The sequence below is a fragment of the Leptidea sinapis genome, chromosome 6, assembly GCF_905404315.1.
Source record: "Leptidea sinapis chromosome 6, ilLepSina1.1, whole genome shotgun sequence".
In the NCBI taxonomy this organism is placed as follows: Eukaryota; Metazoa; Arthropoda; class Insecta; order Lepidoptera; family Pieridae; genus Leptidea; species Leptidea sinapis.
The window spans coordinates 11611114-11625087 of record NC_066270.1 but is presented as its reverse complement, the minus strand read 5'-3'; positions in this window follow the sequence as shown (position 1 = coordinate 11625087).

Here is a 13974-nt window from a genome sequence, read left to right as displayed (position 1 = left end):
GCTGATGGTAATTGATACGCCCTGCCCATTACAATGAGAGTGAGAGAGAGAAGGTGTTAAGTCTCATTTGTCCAGTAATTTCATTAGCTACGGCGCCCTTCTGACCGTAACACAATAATGCTTACACATTACTGTCACAGCAGAAATAGGCGTCGTTTTGGTGCCCATAATCTAGCCGGCATCCTGTGCAAAGGATCCTCCCACTTGTTACTGACTTTCTGTTAGTTCATAAAAAAAAGGCATAAAAAGGCATTTATTTTCTCAAAATTGATTCCTTTAGAATTCTTTTTGATGTCATTTCTTATACTACTAGATACTACTACTACTACCGCTTCGGAAACAAATGGCGCTCTGAGAGAGAAGAAGCGGCGCAAGAAACTCTCCCAGCATTCTTTTTTTTGCGCTCTTTTCAATAAAAATGTACAATATTGTACAGTCATTTCTATCGCTATAAAATAATCACAATCTAGTCCCAGGCTGTCCGATCATTTAGATATGATATCAGTGGAGCAGTGGAGTAATAGGATTTACGACAGAGCCATTTTTTTATAAAACATATAAATTTATTTATAGATAATGCCTGAACAGTGGCTGGGACTTTATTGTAGAAGTGTATACATTTATCCTTAAAGCTATTATGTATCTTATGAAGCCTACTAGAATTAGTTACAAGCAATCCCTTATTTCTAGTGTTATAATAATGAAAATCACTATAAAGAGCAAAAAGGTGACGATTTTTGTGAACATATATTAAATTTTCATAAATGAACTAACAATGAACAGTCATAATATTTATTTCTTTAAATTTTTCTTTGAGAGACTGTCTATAGCCAAGCTGATATATAGCGCGAACAGCTCTCTTTTGCAGTGCAAACACTATATCAATGTCAGCAGCATGACCCCATAGTAATATACCGTACGTCATGATGCTGTGAAAATAACTAAAGTACACTAATCTAGCGGTCGCAACATTCGTGTACTCTCTAATCTTTCTAACTGCATATGCCGCAGAGCTGAGTCTATCTGCTAGATGGGTAATATGTGGACCCCACTGAAGCTTTTTATCTAACGTGATACCCAAGAAGACCGTAGTGTCCACAAGTTCCAATCTCTGGTCATTTATAAGTACGTTGGTTTGTACCTCCGCTGTGTTTGGTGTAATGAACCGTAAACACTTTTTTTTTACTGATTAAGTGAAGATTATTCGTCTCAAACCAACGCACTATCTTTGAGAGTACATTGCTTACCTCGTCATCAATATCCGCACGTCGCTTCACTTTAAAAATAAGTGAAGTATCATCAGCAAACAATACAATCTCATGGCTATCATCTACCACAAACGGTAGATCGTTAATATATATAAGTAACAAGAAAGGACCGAGAATAGAACCCTGTGGAACACCTATTTCCACAGGTTTACTCGAAGACCGTTTGCCATTTACATCGACTATCTGAACTCTTTCGCTTAAATATTTAGGGCTCTATTTTTCACTCCATAATGCTTTAGTTTTAGGAGTAAAGTTTCATGGTGGACGCAGTCAAATGCTTTTGACAAATCACAAAAAATGCCCAATGCATACTGTGACTCTTCCCAGGCGTCAAAGATGTGCTCAATGAGTCTAGTACCCGCATTAATTGTTGATAAGCCCCTAGTGAAACCAAACTGATTTTTGTTCATTAATTTACAAAAATGCATTTGTAGCTGTTGAAGCAAAAGTTTTACAAAAATTTTACTAAAAACAGGCAGCACTGAAATAGGTCTGAAATTAGCAGGGTCAAAAGAACTGCCCGATTTAAACAAAGGTATAACTTTGCTGTATTTCATGAGGTCAGGGAACACACCCTCATCTATGCATTCATTAAATATTATTGCTAATTCAGGTGCTATAATGTCAAGTATGTATTTTACAATATTATTCGAATGGCCCCATAGGTCTTTTGTATTTTTAGGTTAATTAATTTGAAGATTTTTATTATATCGCTACCTGTAACATACTTAAATTTCAAATCAGTGGAAGATACTGGTACGTGTAATTTAAGCATATCATAAGCTGCTTTTGGCGAAGAGTTAAGGTCTTTGGTCGTGACAATCGGGATTTCAGAGAAGTATTTATCAAATTCATTTGCAATTTCTATTTCCGAATTTATAACGCGATTATTAATATTTAAACAGATAGAAGTGTTACGGCAATTCGATCTACCAGTTTCATTGTTAATTATATCATAATATTTATGTTAAGTTAAACTTGTTCCTTATGATATGCTTTTGCTATGGAAGAGTGGTGCCTCCTACTATATACAACTCATGCTTAAAAGGAGACCCTAACACTAATATTGTATGTTTTTGTATTTTGTAGTAATTAACGATTATTATTATTTTAAGTTTTCATCTACAACTGCAGACTGGCTCACGGCGTGCGAGTAAACGCGGCCTTGCAAGACCTTCGTCGGCTGTAACTTGGACCTGCTAGTGAGCTCTCCTATACGTGCCGCGGCGTGGTTGCAGTGAGTTAAGAAATGCAGGGAGGACACAGTAAGTTGCAAGATTTCTCAAATTCCGGTTTAATCGTTTTCTAAATCGTAACAAACTTATGGATCCACAGAAAACACATTTATTATTATGTTTGTATTGCACGCCTTCTGATCTTTAAAAACACAAAAAGCAGTTAGGCAAACTAACAATAAATATATATTCAAATTCAGTTTTTCATTCAATATAAGATTTTAAAACACTTATTGAAATGTCCATGTTACGTCAGTTGGTGCTGGGGCTGCTGCTTTGACTGCCGATGACAGCAAGCGTCGTAAATATGTTGGTCTCATTGAGTCATACATCTTTGTTCCGTTTGGTGTCGAGACACTTGGCCCGAGGGGTCCAGAGGCGCGGAGAATGTTCAAAATACTATCTTCGCGCCTCAATAAGGCTACTGGAAACCCAAGCGCTGGCAGCTATTTCGGTCAACGGATCAGCCTTGCTGTCCAACGCGGTAATGCTGCCAGTATTTTGGTACGCTTCCACGTAATGATAGTTTTAATTTTATGTAGTTGTAGTATTGTAAATATAGTTATAAGATTCGTTTCGTTGGATTAATAAATATTCTTATTGAAATTAAGAAATTACCACCGATTCCAAAATATATAAGAAGTACTTACAGTTTCTTGAAGCAAGAAACACAGCGGTCTTACTTTTAATTAAGTTTCGTTACAATAAAATGTATTATGCAAATAGACTGTGCGATCGCTCCATTTCAAATCTGTGGCATCATTAAGAAAGTCATTTATGTTATAGTAACCTTTACCACATAAATTTGTATTTTCTTTGATTAACGCGAGTGTAACATTTAAATAAAACACTTTTTAAGGGACTAAAACGCGTTTAATTGTGACTGAGTTTTTATGAAAAGAGTCATTTCATCTGCAGTCCCCCTGAAAACGAGATCTGGAAAGGTCTTAAAACGTCCGTTTAACATAAATATTAATAAAAATGTAACTTTTACACAAATCTAATTCAAATTAAAATTCAAATATTTTTTAGATTAGATTTAAAATCACTTATTGAACGTCAAAAACTACCACTCATTCAAAAGAGACTGCCTCAGACCTGAGAAGAATGGGCGCAAGAAACTCAGCGGGCTTTTTTTTAATATAAAATATGGATTACAATGTGATATCGTACAATAAACATTTATAATTAAAGAGCCTGAGGGTGTTCGTTTTAATCCCAGTCCGTGGTGTCATTAAGAAAATCGTTTATGCCATAATAACCTTTCCCACACAAACGTTTTTTAAAAATTCTTTTAAATTTTTAACACATTTGTGTGGTACATTTTCTGGGATCATATTGTAGAAGCATATACTTCGCCCAACAAAAGACTTACTAACTCGACCCAACCGAGCAGTAGGCATAACATGTTTATGTTTGTTCGTTAGTGTAATAAACTTTAATCCCTTAAAAAGTGTTTAATTTTGATGTAAATATTCAATATTCAATAAAGAAATTTGTAATTTGTATTATTTTTATTTTACTGTAAATTATTATTAAATAAGTAAGTAAAAATATTTTACAATCGAAAATATATTGAAAGCAATTTCTTCTACAAATTTATTTGCGAGGTAGTCGGGTTGTTGTTTCCAACGAGAAGTTGCGCTGCGAACTTGCCTCGTACTGTGATTCCTCAAGTGACAAGAAGTGCGTTGACCTATATTTAGCCGCTTCAAAATAAGGGAGCTTGTACACTACACAGCTTTCTCTTTTGTTTTGTTTGATTATTTACTTCAAAGTCTAGTATACTTTATTCAATTAGGCTTAAACTAAGCGCTTTTGAATCGTCACTATAATTATTTTGAATAAGACTAATTTAAGTTACATTAAGTATTCGCACATAGGCAGATTTTCTCACCAGTGGCTCCTTTGCACAGGATGCCGGCTAGATTATGGGTACCACAACGGCGCCTATTTCTGCCGTGAAACAGTAATGTGTAAGCCTATGCATTTTTTTCCTTCAGCCTTTCATAGGATAGGGCATCATTCGCGTTTTTTTTATGAAAATAAGGGACGAGGTTCAGCTTATTGTAATTGATTCGCCCTGCCCATTACAATTCAGTGCCGCTCAGGATTATTGAAAAACCCAAAAATTCTGAGCGGCACTACAACTACAAGTCTCATTTGCCCAGTAATATCACTAGCTACGGCGCCCTTCAGACCGAAACACAGTTATGCTTACAAATTACTGCTTACCGGCAGAAATAGGTGCCGTTGTGGTACCCATAATCTAGCCGGTATCCTGTGCAAAGGAGCCTCAAACTGGTTATTGGAGTATTTATATTGTTGAATGCCTTTATCAGTGGATTTGAATGGTTTAATCCTGTTTAGTTCTTTTGACATTGATTCCAACTCAGCTTCAAGAACCAAAATCGTTGTAAGCTCAAGCAGCAGAAAGTGGGAGGCTCCTTTGCACAGGATGCCGGCTAAATTATGGGTACCACAACGGCGCCTATTTCTGCCGTGAAGCAGTAACGTGTAAGCCTTATTGTTTTGCGGTCTGAAGGGCGCCATAGCTAGTGAAATTACTGGGCTAATGAGACTTAACATCTTATGTCTCAAGGTGACGAGCTTAGTTGTAGTCCCGCTCTGAATTTTTGAGTTTTTCAATCATCCTGAGCGGCACTGCATTGTAATGGGTAAGGCGTATTAGTTACCATCAGCTGAACGTCTTGATCGTCTCGTCCCTTACTATTATAAAAAAGAGCTCAAGCAGTACCGACGTGAAATTTAAAATAACAGTTGCAACGTAATCGTGTGCAAATCAAATTAAATCAGTCAGCGGCTGAAAAAAATCGCCTTTCATCACGAATCGACATCATTGTGTATTATTAAAAAGTAACCGTGGAGGCTAACGTGCAATTTGTTCAGTAATTAATGCGAGACGGTGTGACGGGCGTGAGTAAGGCTTTCAATGCGCATGTATATCTGCCGTGTTTGCAGATATTACTAAGCCGATGATCGACCGATAACGAAGTAAATGTTCTTAGTGTAATTAATTGTGACTAATTTAATGCACGGAATGGAAGGCTCGATTCAAAGAAGCGTAAATGTTGTCTGATAAGCAAATTATACGGCTGGATTGCAGGCTTCCAAAATCCCATCTGGAGCGTGGCCACAAGCCGACATATTGTGAATAAATTGCATCGTCTGTGTAGCGGACGTTGTAAGTGGAAAGTTTCATCAAAATTTCAATATTTAAAAGCGCAAACTGTTACTTTAACGATCGTTTTGTTGATGCATATTTGATTTTGACAGTCACGATGAATTAATTAATCGCGTTGCGCAACAAGTTTTGATATAGTTCGATATTATTTTTGTCAATTTTAATTTTATTTTATTTGCTATATATCTTTAATATTTTTATTACCAATCAAAGTTAAAAACGAAATGTGGCTCTTGGTTCTTTCTAAGAGAGCTTACGCGAAAAAATCAAATACTGTTAATTATTTTTTTTTTTTTGAAGAGATAAGCAGGACGTTCAGCTGATGGTATTAAATCAAATCAAATCAAAATCATTTTATTCATGTAGGTCACGGAAATGACACTTATGAATGTCAAAAAAATATTTTTCTTATAGAATCTACCGCTACTTCGTAAAGGGTTGAGCTAATGAGAAGAAGTAGCAAGAAACTCATTGCCACTCTTTTATAACAAGATTTATATTTCAATTTTTAATTTATTTTAATTAATTTCAATCACAATATAATATGTAAAATGTAAAATGATGCAACAAACATACTCAAACGTCAAATAGTCAATGCCTTATTTGATATGCTTCGAGTTTGTTGCAATATTGCTCAAACTTTCGTTACCGGCCTATTAAGAGTTGCATTACCGGCCTTTAAAGTGGGGGTTAGTTCGACGAGCAGTACGTTCAGCTGATGGTAATTGATACGCCCTGCCCATTACATTGTAGTGTCGGTCAGGAATCTTAAAGAACCACAATAATTCGGAGCGGCACTACAATTGCGCTGGTCACCTTGAGACATAAGATGTTAAGTCATAAGACTTTTCCAGTAATTTCACTAGCTACAGCGCCCTTCAGGCTGAAACACAATAATGTTTACACATTACATGCTTCACGCCAGAAATGAGCGCCGTTGTGGTACCCAAAATCTAGCCGGCATCCTGTGCAAAGGATCCTCCCACTGGTTGCCAACAATTACTACCAAATATAGATTATTAATATTTTGGTCTCCACGCATATCGGTTCTATATATGGACGTAATTCCAGAAAAACGTTCCAAACCACAATCATGTCGAACTTGAGTTAACACAAAACTGGTCATGTGATTCATATTAACGGACCGACAAAAAATGCCAGCCCTACTGTCACTCTTAAAATTACATCATGACTTAGTAGTCCAACCCACATGTATGGAATACACTAATATTTATTAAACTTTAAACACGAATTCCTTAAAAAGTGATGTATAAATTTGAGAATAAATGTCTCTTTTTGGATGGAGTTTGAGGAATGAGGAGGTAGCATTAGTGACCATTTATCTGCTTGGTTTTTAACCCTAGATCAAAATAAATTTGAAACAAAATTTAATGAACGATGCGGGACTCGAACTCCTCCGGCGTTCCGTACCGGTGTTCTAACCAACTGAGGTAACCGTTCGAGTGACGTATCCTCATAAAATCTTGTATGCTTTGTTCAACTCTCAGGTTGTGGCTTCTTCTTTGTGTATTAATCCTAGACTCACTTCTAGGTTATCACTTTAAGAACATAAAAAATTGTATAAAATTAATATCGTCATTATTTGTGTCTCTCAGTTTTTCTTTTTTTTTTTTTTGATATTCTTGTTTTTATAACGCTTAACATTTCCGTTCCGAGAAACTCTGATCGCGCGGTATGCCTCGAATTGGCGTTATTTTGGCGTGCGCGCAACGTTCTGTCAATGTGTATAATTTTCCGTGTAGCAATAGATTGCTTATCATCTTCTTTTTCTTCTTTAAACGTTCTCAACCTTTAAGGTGTAGGCCTCCTTCATCTTATGCCATCTTTTCCGGTCTTGAGCAGTTTCCAACCACTTTGTTCCCACCAGTCTCTTGATATCGTCGTACCAACGTATCTGCGTCGTCCTCTCGGGCGTTTCTCACCCCACGGTCTCCATTCTATCACTGCCTTGCACCACGAGCTATGAGCTTGCGGGCGACATGGCCAGCCAACTCAACAGCCAAATTTCAATTTCGCGACAGGTTTGGTAGATTGCTTATAATTAGGATGATTTGAGTGAATGTATCTGAAAGCTATCGAAACAAGCTATAAGACCATGCAAAATAAACCGTCTTACAAACAAAATAAGAGTCAGAACTTGGTTAGGGAATAGTGTGCCGCACGGCACTTTCGATTATGGTGTATCTGAAATATCTAGTGCCCTGGGGCACTTGCCGATTTTGAAAGGTTTATCATATAGGCTGCAAACCGAGGCCTATAATACAAATTCGACACGAACAAGTGACAAAAATAAAGAGTGTAACACAAAATTTTCCCTTCATCCAGTTTCCAAAATTTTGTTGCGATTCGTTATTTTTTGGAAGTGGAAGTTGCCGAGTACGAAACCGTGATTTTTAGGGCTCCGTAGCCAATTGCCAAAAAACGGAACCCTTTTTTTTAAACCCTATGAATAGGTCTTTAAAAATGATATTGAGGTTTCTAATATACTTTTTTTTCCTAAACTGAAAAGTTTGTGCGATAGACACTTCCACCGTGGTAAAATATGTGCTTCCATTTAAGAAAAATTATTGAAGTAGGCGTTACTTTGCGGAAATCCATAATTATCCAAATGTTTTGAGTTTTCCTTAATGTTAATTCCGCCAATATTTGTCTTAAAACAATTCGACGCGTGTTTCGCCTCTACACGAGGCATCCTCAGGACATGTTGACTAAGTAAAACTTAAAACATTTTGACTTTTAAATTTAAATTATTTATTATCATTTTCTTTTCTTTTTATTATGCTGCTGCCACGGAACACTTCATGGGCGAGTCCGACTCACACTTGGCCGCTTTTTGGGATTTTTAGTCGGAACTGCAGTTGTCATTATGGCACTAATGATAGTTTCGTCCACGTTAACACGACGGTATGTTATTCCTATTATTATCCCAGTGTTCCAATTTTGGAACGGTGATTATGTAAATTTTTATTTGAGTTGTTGAAGGCAACCAATAATTAATGTTTTTATGTTGGTACTAGTGGACCCGACAGACGTTGTCCTGTACACACGTCTTAATTTTGAAAAAATCGGTCCAGCCGTTGAGAGGAGTTCACTAACATACACATGAGCAGGAGAATTATATTATATAGACGGAATTGAGAATCTAAACCAAACTCAAATTCACTGAAACACACAAAAAAATCATCAAAATCGGTCCAGCCGTTTAGGAGGTAGTTCAATTGTGAATCTAAACCATTATCGAATCCACCTGAAGACACACACCAATCTCAAATTCACTGGAACACACAAAAAATATCAAAATCGGTCTAGCCGTTTAGGAGGTAGTTCAATTATGAATCTAAACCATTCTCGAATCCACCTGAAGACACACACCAATCTCAAATTCACTGGAACACACAAATAATTATCAAAATCGGTCCAGCCGTTTAGGAGATACTTCAATTGTGAATCTCAACCATTCTAGAATCCACCTGAAGACACACATAAAGTTTCATTAAAATCGGTCAAGCCGTTTAGGAGGAGTTCAGTAACAACAGACGCACAAAAGAAATATATAATATTAAGATGAGCTTTTACCTGCGACTTCATGCAATAGTTACTTTCGGCAGTATTTTTTATATTTTTAATATACTCACTTTGCAAATAATGCACTACAAACGCCTGTGGTTAATACATTTTTATAAGCTACCAACTATAGAACTTGCATCCCCCTTTTTTATCCCCACACAGGTCTAAATTTTAAAAACGCTAGAACAAATAATATTTTAGAGTTTCATGGTGATATCTTCGATAATGTCGAACTTTTATTTAAATTTCCATCCCCTACTTCCACCCCGCCAAGCCTTTTAATCGCGATAAAATGTAGCCTTTGTCCTTTTCCAAGCACTTGTCTATCTGTACTGAATTTCATCAAAATCGGTTCAGTTGTTTCGGCGCGAAAGCGTAAAAAACAGACTTACATTCACGTTGCAAATATTAGTAGGGATTATTGATATTTCTAGCTGTCTCTTAAACAAATGACAATTCAAAAGGCTTCAAGCGGTTGGTACCACCAATAAAACATATTTTATTTAGTAGTTTTTGTGGCTAAGTTATAGCGACTAAAAAAATGTAAGTAACTATGTTATTTAAGTTATACTATTTCCAATTAAGTGTTTTTTGTTTTAATTTCCCTTAATAGAAACTAAATGTTGCTTTAAAAGGGAGGAAATTAGTTTCGTGTCACTTCTTTTCGTTAAAGCCTTTTCCGAGTGGTGGTTATTGCTAAAAAGAAAAAAATACCTTTTGAGAATAATATAGTGTCATTTCCTTGACCTAAATCAATTTGATGTGATTTGTTTTCATCAGTTACAAAAATAACTGTAGACCTTTTTATTTGTTCGTTTGCCACAATTTTTGTGAAATTTCCAGTTAAATTTACTGTCAATATTTAGGCCTAAGTTCTTAAAATTTTCACAATTACAATTAATTTTCTTCATGTGTAAACAATACCTGTGTCCCCTTATAGCAAAATATTTAGTATTAATGGACTTAGCCTTTATAAAGGTCGTGCGGCGAATGAATATGCTGCATACATTTAGTTTTTATTAATACAATTCATTTTTTAAAATTTCTATATTTAATATTACAATATATGTACAAAATTACTTAAATCTACTTATTAAAGCAATTTACAATTAAGCCTTATATATGTAGGTATCAGAAAACTTATTTCTACAACCCTATCTACGTGTTGGGGGATAAAACTTTATTATTCTTAAAAACTAATACATGAGGTTTGTGAGGGGGAAATTCAGGAAACTGGGAAAACCTGGGTATTTGCTATGAAGTGTTAACTCGCCATCTTGATTTTTATTACTCGTTGTTATAGCGGCAAGTAGGAGGCTCCTTTGCACAGGATGCCGGCTAGATTATGCGTACCACAACGACGATTATTAGCAGTAATGTGTAAACATTACTGTGTTTCGGTCTGAAGGGCACCGTAGCTAGTGAAATCACTGGGCAAATGAGACTTGAGACCTTATGTCTCAAGGTGACGAGCGCGCTTGTAGTGCCGCTCAGAATTTTTGGGTTTGACAATAATCCTGAGCGGCACTGCATTGTAATAGGCGGGGCGTATCAACTACCATCAGCTGAACGTCCTGCTCGTCTCGTCCCTTATTTTCATAAATAAATAAATAAAACAATATAGTAACACATATAACGCATAAAGTCTCTTAAAATTTCAGCCGTCAAACTATTTCAGTTTATGAGATAAAGCCCGTTGACAGGGGGACGGACACACGAATAATGGAGTCATGTTAATTGACTTCGCATTGGTAACCCTTCGGCTTCAGTCTTAATAAAAAAGCCACCTGAATTTATTCTGCTTGTTCTTCTCAGATTTGGTTTCTTTTCTTGCGGAGTAGATTCAAGCACTTTACTTATTATATTGTAGTTGAAATAATTTGTAAATTCTTCTCATTAAACCTCAACCTTTTCCGAAGTGGCGGTTAATTTAAAAAGATAAGAAAACTGGACATTCGTAAGTGTCATTTCATTGACCTAAATGAATAATGTGATTTTGATTCGATTCAATTTGGTTTCATTCAATAAGTGATTTTTGATCCCACTTTTACAAATATATTTAAATTAAAATTTTCAAAAGTTCTTAAGCGCTTTGCTTAAAATGATGTGCTTAGCGGTAAAAAAACAATAGCTTTTAAATTAAGATCAAATAATTAATTATCAGCTATCTCGGTCAACGGATCAGCCTAGCTATCCAACGCGGAAATGCTGGCAGTAGGTACGCTTCCACATAATGATAGTTTTAATTTTATGTAGTCATAGTATTGTAAATATAATTATAAGATTTATAATCAGAAAATAAAAAAAAAATCAATATAATTAATTTACGTCTCAATTACATTGTCTACTCGACTGTCTTAAGCCTACTTTCGTATGAATGAAGGTTACGTCATTATTAGAAAAAATTCTCCGTTCACTAGTTCGGTGTGATGAAATACAAAAAGTTGATGTTCTAATAGAGCTACTGTGGTATTTCGATTCAACAATTCCAGTAAAGTATCAAAAAAATTATCGATTCACTTTGTAGATTAAATTCTTTTTAACTTTTTCCTGCCTATAGGTACCTATTTAAATTGAATGACTTGTCGAAATTATTTTTAGCCTTAGTAACTAGACGTACGTTTCTTTCAAGCAGTTTAGTTTAGTAACTAAATGATATCTACCTACAGATTAAGTTATCTTTAACTATGCGGTGATGTATAAGGTGAAAAGTTATTTTTATCAATAAAAATGCTCTCAATTTATTTTTTTAACATCATAGGATTAGATATATTTATATATAAAATAGATTTTTATTCAAACAAAACAAATCTTATAACTATATTATTTACAATACTATGATTACATTAAATTAAAACTCTCATTACGTGGAAGCGTATCAAGAATACTGGCAGTATTTGAACGTTGGATAGCAAGGCTGATCCGTTGACCGAAATAGCTGCCAGCGCTTGGGTTTCCAGTAGCCATGACTACTGGAAACTGGCAACTGTGGCTCATTCAGGTTTACAATTAGCCGAAGTGATAAGCCTGTTGACAATATTATATTGTCAAGTAGCGTTCCAAACTGCGCAGAAGGCAACGCATGTAACTAAAAGCCCGACTCATTTTGCGTCACGGTAGATGTGATCAAAAGATCATCAAAGGTGCACTGTGCAGATGATGGTCCGACACTGGCGAGACAGGAGACGCAGCAGAACGATCAGCTGCCGAATGGAGACCACATCCAGTCCACTGAAATGAAGTAATATCTACCTTACACTAACAATATTCTAGCGTGCTGACAGCCCTATTATACATGACCAATTATTGACCAAAAGAAGCTGACTGTTTACGACTTGCCAAGCACACTCGGCTACAGTGACAATAGATTCGATTTTTTTACTGTTACTATATCTCCGTCCGAGATGTTCTTCTCTCGTGCACAGTTCATTCGTCTATTTGCTAGTACATTGTGAGTCTGTTTGAAGTAAATTATAATAAAATCTAGTCATAATATAAAAAGTGACATTATTCTTACGATTGGGGACAGTAGCTCTTAAATCTGTAGATCTTTTGTGCACCCTACATGTGCTCGGACACATACTCTAATGAAGACCATTCTCGTTTTGATGAGGAGATTTGGTCAAACGTTTAGAAAAGTTATCCCTTGCTTAATAGAAGATTTAACAATCACATCTATAAGACCTTTAAGAGAAGCAGAACCCTCAGGGGGGTTAATTGGGGGAGGTCTTCCTGGCGATGGCCAACTCTCCCCCCTCTGTAGGATGTATTTGGCCTCTTGGCAGAATCTACATTGCTAGTATAACAGTCGCGCAGAGATCTAGACCAACCACATGAGTATTATAGAGCACTTAGTTTGCTTTGCTCACACGGAAATATTAATACTGACAATGTTTAAACATGTTGAGGTGTGAAGATAGTACTTTGTACTTTCTCCGCGCCTCTGGGTCCCACGGCCCAAGTGTCTCGAAACCAAATGGCAGCAGCCCCAGCACCAACTGACGTAACTTGGACATGAGAAGCGGCCAGAGTGTCGGAAAGTCGCGTCCCACACCAAATAAAATATTATTTTATATAATCAGATATATTTTATTGACGCGAATATTGAACATTTATTTTAATAAAATACTTTTAAAAGGATTAAAAGTAGATGTATTTTTGCATTCGTCTTTTTGCGTGAAGGTAACATTATTATTAATATCTATTTATTTAACCCCGTGCTTCGTTGTCTTTGCAGGTTCACGTTTTAAGGAGGTCTCCAAAAACCTTATGTAAAAATACTATATTGCTATAGTTGAACGCATTTGAATCTTTAAGAAAATATTTTTAAATAAATTTAAAAGAGATTTATTACCACGATTAGTACCAGCAAAATTTACCAGAGTAATTTATTCACAATTACAATTATACATACCTTAGATAATTTACATATTTAGATAATTCCTCTTGTTAAAGGCAACGCAACACAACCGGGCCAGGCCAGGTTTATTACCTACTTTATTGTGAATGACAGCTACGTTTTACATTCGCGATACGTTAGTGACTCTGTTTTAGTGCGCGTGCTTTGCTAAAAATAGATGCTTACAGTTCGCCACTATTTTTTTCGACTTGATAACAGCTATCACAGTCTATCTTGACGTATAAATTATCTGAGTCATAAACCTTAGATTAAGGATTG